Raw genomic sequence first — 6000 nt, forward strand, 5'->3', positions numbered from 1 at the left:
TTGCCCAGGCTGGCCAGCCCCTCTCAGACTCCCCAATAACTGGGATCACAGATGTGTGCAATACCCCTCCCCACTTAGTTCAAGATCTTTATTCTGAGTCTATTCTACCTAAAAGTGATGGCTGAGGCCAAGAAGATGTGTTGTTCCTATTGTGTGATCCCTGGCAAATCAATCTTTCTGGGCATTAGCTTCATTTATTCAATATTTATTGGAATCCCACATACAGTGTGTCTGATAGGGAAGGAGATTCGAAGGTCTGGCCCCTCTTTTTAAAGATCAAGAAGCTGAGCCCTAAGCCGTTAAGGGGGCTGTCCAGTGGTAGATTGGTTATATTCCAATGGTGTTCCTCCATAAAATGATGCATTTAGAAAATTTTTTTCAAAGGTTTTTTTCCAAGGTGTTAAACTGACTCTGATTCTAAAGCTATGAATCCATATTCCATATTTTACCCGTTTTAAAATATAAAAATACTACATTCAATTCAGCTAAATGCATTTCTGAGACTCAGATATTATGACTGCAAAAATCACATCACCACAGTTTCCTTCACTTTGATACTCATGAATTTTGAAGCCAGCGAGTTGAAAGTCTCATCAACTTGTCAAAGGCTAAATTATTTTTTTGTACTTTCAGTTTACCTGATTTTAAGGATCCTGTTTTTACTAATCTTAATAATGTCTCTCTACTTTTAAAAGTCCCCAAAAGATCTGGTCATGGCAAAGTTGAGTCACAGAGCTCCTTTGCAAAGAACTCAGTCCTGGAAAGTGTTCTTATTGCCTGATTTAACAGGAAAAAAGACAAACGTGAAAAAAAAAAAGAAGGTGATGTTGCTCATCTATAATTTTCTTTGAAAAATAAGAAGTCTCAAAGGTTGTATGGATATATGTCAGGATTGTTTGTTTGAAACATACCTGATCCGTCCTCTATTCCTGGTACCAGGGTATAACAGTTTAACGATCTGCAGAAACATCTATGCCAATGAATTTCTTTTAGAAATGAAAGGCACCTCATATAAAATACAAGTTAGGTAATGACATAAAGCATGTACTGGATAAAAAGGTATTTTTATAGTGCATCATGAGAAGATGGTAGCTGATATTAACATATAAGGTTTAAGACCATATGTTCTGCCATGGTAGTGAAACCAGATATTATGAATTAAGATGAAGAAGACATAAAATGAGAATGTGTTTGCTACATAATCAGAATACAATTGCAATCACTGTTGGCTCTGAATGTCAGATATCCATGCCAGCAGCCCACAGGGAAACAAACAAAAGACAAGTCTTTGTTCCTGAGCAGAGGCAGTGATTTCATCTTCTCTACTCCCAAATCCTTGCTAAATGCCTTTTGATAGCACTTGACCCCATGAAGTATTTATACTTCATCTCCCCATCTAGGCTAAGTCTGTAGAAGAGAAGTTGTCTTCCTTCTCTTTATTTACCTGGGCTCCACTCACTACTTGGGTACAGAAAGTGACCAGTGGATGATGTCTCTCCTGTCCACTGAATGGCAGCAAGGGAGTTGCTGGGGAGGACACAGACGCAGAAGGCAGCTGAAATCATGCCGGTTTGGAGAGAGTCAGCCACTTTGTTGTTTATCCCCACTTTCCCCCATCCATCCCTCTCTGGTGCACAAGAACTTGCCAGCCACTGCATTGCCTAGTGAAGCTCTTGTTACAAATTGCAGTGCCGTCCTGAGCCTCAGGGCAGCTGGCTCGCTAGCACCTGCCGCTTACTCAGAATGCAAACCAGGTCGGGCCCCTCAGGGTTCTGGCTCAGAATCACTCAGGATCACTTCTGCCAGATCAAGAGCATGACTCACACATGCCAATGAGGAAGGAGGGGGAAGTAGTCTCAAAGAGTTTTGAAAGCAGAGACTTTATCAGGTCTCTGGAGATTCCACCCACATGCCCCCTCAGGGGCTGCCTGAGGGAGGGGTCTGACCCAGCTTGGTCCCTGCAACACTCTCCCACCCCCTCTACATGAAATCTGCCTCCTCCACCCTGCTGCAGAGCAGGTCCGCCCTTCTTCAGTTCCTCCAACAAGATTAGCAGCACCAGGTACCAGGTACAACAGCCCGCCACCCCAGATTTGGGAAGGAGGGCAAGAGCCCACTGAACAATTAGTTTTAAAATATATATATGGACACAATAGCTTTATTTTATTTATTTTTATGTAGTGCTGAGGATTGAACCCAATTCCTCACGTGTGCTAGGGAACTGCTCTACCACTGAGCCACAACCCCAACTCAAACAGGTTTTCAGGTGGGCAAGAGCCCTCCCAATAGTTACTAACAGAGGCTTAGCTGGATGCATGGTGGCTGTCTTCTCAGTTGTACTGGAAGCTGCTTTGTGACTTCTGTATTCTCTTCCTCCTGGTTATTTTTTTAAAATATTTTCTTTTAGTTATACATGGACACAATATCTTTATTTTGTTTATTTATCTTTATGTGGTGCTGAGGATCGAACCCAGGGTCTCACACATGAGAGGCAGAGCTCTACCACTGAGCCACAACCCCAGCACCCCCTCCGGATTATTTTTATCCATGAACGAATAGAAGCTTGGTTCTGCCTTTCAGTCAACTTTGGGTCTCACAAAATGCTTGCCTGCTACCAGGAGAGACTTCTACCTATCAAGTTTTGTGGGGTTCTCTTGTTGTTTTGTTTCCTTCCCGCTGCTTTGAATGAAGGCCATCTAGAAGGGGCTTCTGTAACACTGACTGAGGCAGCTGATGGTCCCTGACACTTGCAGAGTACTGTCCGCTTTCCAAAGGGGTTCACTGATCCTCCTCAGGGGAGGCAGCCCCTGCCCTCACCTTCCACTCTTACCTTGCTTGGCAGCTGGAAGTGTCTAGTTAGCCTACTCTTCAGAGAAGAAGGAGAAATGCAGGGAGTTCTGCTTCCAGCTCCACCACAGGAACAAAAGGACCGAGAAGAACAGCCAGAGTTCTTCTCTCCACCTTCACAGAGAAGTCCTAATAAAAGGGAACCCACCTAAATGTAGCTATCAGGTGCCTCTGGGAGCCAGGCACTTTCCACACTGGCAATTCATACTCTGCCCTTACAACAGCCTTACCAAGAGGACATAATCCCCATTCCACAGACAGGAAAATGGTGGTCCCCAGAAAGTCAAGGCTTTCCCAACTCCCCCAGCTAGGAAGCAACCAAGTCAGGCTTCAACCCTGGTCTCACTGTCTGCAGAGAATACTGTAATGTTTTGTTTGTGTTTCATTTGATTACTTCACTAAACTCCCTTCTCCTGTGCTCCCTCTGGTATATTGTTTATTCAGAAGCCTCACAAATTTAAAGTATTAGAGAATCTGGTTGTGTTTTGTCTGAGTCTTCCTGGTTCCTAGTTCAAGGCAGAACATTATTGCTGCCTTTCCAAAGTGTGGTCTGTGGACCAGGGTCTAAAAGTATTCCACATCTGCCAATGGATAAATATGAAAACTCAGCTGGGTGTGGTAGCTCATGTCTAAAATCCCAGGGACTCTGGAGGCTGTGGCAGGAGGATCACAAGTTCAAGGCCAACCTCATCAAGTTAGCAAGTCCCTCAGCAACTTAGTGAGACCCTGTCTCAAAATAAAAGGCTAGGTATAAAGCTCAATGGTAAAGCAACCCTGGGTTCAATCCCCAATTCACGCCCCCCCAAAACAAACAAACAAACAAACAAAAATCCAGAATTAGTGATTTAGAAACTTTTAAGGCAGGGCTTTTCTACCTTAGCACCACTGACATTTTGAGTCCAATAATTCTTTATTGTGAAAGGCATCCTGAGCATTGTGGGGTGTTTAGCAGCATCTTTGACCTCTACCCACAAGATGCCAACAGCATCCTCCCCCATATACCCCAGTTGGGACAACCCAAAGCATTTCTAATATTGCAGAGGGGAGGGATACAACATCAAGAGCCCTCCCTTCCTCCTTCTGTTGAGGACACTGTTTAAAAGCAGGTTGACAGAGGAATTTTTTGTCTGTTACATCTAATAACAAAAAAGAAAAATTGGACCTTGAATTTTGTATATCTTTGTTGTTTTTTAATTTCATTTTTCCAGTAATTCATTTTTATTGATATTATTAAAGTATCAGTCTGCAAGGCATTGGGGAAATAAAAAACAAAACAAAACTGGTCTCTCACTACAGACAGTTGCAGGAGCCTTGCTTGGGGAGAGAGCAGCGGACACTCAAATGTGACAAGGGCACTTGAGGAATACAAAAGGCTCCATCAGACACTTCTCCCTCTGACCAGTAGTCATGGGATGTCAACCTAAGCACAACCTTTTAACTTTGTTTTGGTGCCAGTGCCTGGGATTGAAGCCAGGGCCTCACACATAACTAAACTTATCTTCTTTCACTGAGCTACACCCCCAGCCCTTAACATTGTAAATTAATTTATTTTTTACACATCACCCAGCCCCATGGTACAAAATCGAAAAAGCACAGTGCCCAGATACATGGTTGCCTTGCATCTGTTTCAAAATTATCTTTGTCCATGCAGACAGACACCCCCCTCAGCTGTCTTCTTTCCCGCCTCTGATGATGAGTGGCAGATCTCTTGCCACTTCAGGCTGTGCTACAGCATGTGCCCTCATACACTCAAGCAGGTATCACTCGTGACAGATGAGTGTGCAGCTAGATTGCTTTCAGGCTCTTTGCAATACTATTTTTCTTGTCAGTGTCATCAACTTCAACTCTGTATATTAATATATCTCTTTCTGATTACAAAAGCAATATATGTTTATTGTAAAAAATCTAATACTGTAGAACATGTAACTCCACAGGTAAAAATACTCTCTAATCTCACTCTGTTCTGCTGCTCACTGTACTCCCTATGAAATCTGATGTTTAATCTTCCTGAGTTTTTTGTGTATATGTGTAGATTTTTTAAAAAAGGCGTCTGACTGTATATTTTATCTTATGACTATTATCCTTAGAAATTAAAGGTGACATGCAAAATGCCAGGCAGGGGTTTCTGATATTAAAGCAAGAATCATTCAAAACAAAAATCTCTTTGTAAAAGCAAAAAATTACTAAGAAAACAGTTTCCAGATTTTAGAAATGTGAAAATCCACCAATATGTAACCATATGGTAGCATGTTTATTTCCTTGAATTTACCCAAAAGGATTGTTCTCATGCAGTATTTATTAAAATGTATGCTTTCTAACATTATTGAAGAAAACAAATATTTCCCTGGACTAGCCTAACCATCTTATTAACTGTAAATTGCATTATCTAAAATGCAATCAATATTCTCCTGGCATCCAGTACTCCTAACATATCATTCTAAACCACATTAATAGACAGAGAAGCCTGCATGCGATTTAACAGGCTTTGTCTTGTCTAGCTATTGTTCAGATTTCTTCGTCCAGACCCTGCAGTCGGAGCTGAGCATTAATTATCACCGAGGGCAGGAAAAAATGCCACTCAGAAAAGCAAGAGCTACTATAGGTAAAGAAGTGCTACTTTCAGGTTTGGATACCCAAATCAAACACTCCTTGAAAAATATTTTTTGAGCTTGTTTTATATTCTGAGCTCCAGGCTGTAAGTAATACAAAGACAGTTAAAATAGAGTCTGCTTTGTAAAGGTTTCTTAGGAGGTAGTTTCTCTCTTTAAGAAAGAATGTGCTTTCAAACATGCTATTATTTTTGGTGATTTAAGCTCATTTACTGGGTATCAAACCAAATTATTTACTTTCAAGCAGGCATTTTTGCTGGTAGGTGCATATTAATATGTTATATTAATATCTCCTCAGTGGAAACGTCTCTCACCTAAAAGAATGGAATTTTTAAAAGTTTTTTTTTTAAATGGGTTTCTGCCAAATGAATCCTTCTGTTGTAAAATCAGATAGGCTGTCTGAAAATTTTTTTTTGTCTTTGAGTTTGAGAAAATTACAATTTAAAAAAGCAAGCATCTGAACATTGCTTATACTGAAAATGTGTACAGCATTAAACAAGTACTCAGTATATTATTTTCATTGTTGAATTAGCATATTAATGAT

The sequence above is a fragment of the Ictidomys tridecemlineatus genome, chromosome 2 (assembly GCF_052094955.1).
Source record: "Ictidomys tridecemlineatus isolate mIctTri1 chromosome 2, mIctTri1.hap1, whole genome shotgun sequence".
NCBI lineage: Eukaryota > Metazoa > Chordata > Mammalia > Rodentia > Sciuridae > Ictidomys > Ictidomys tridecemlineatus.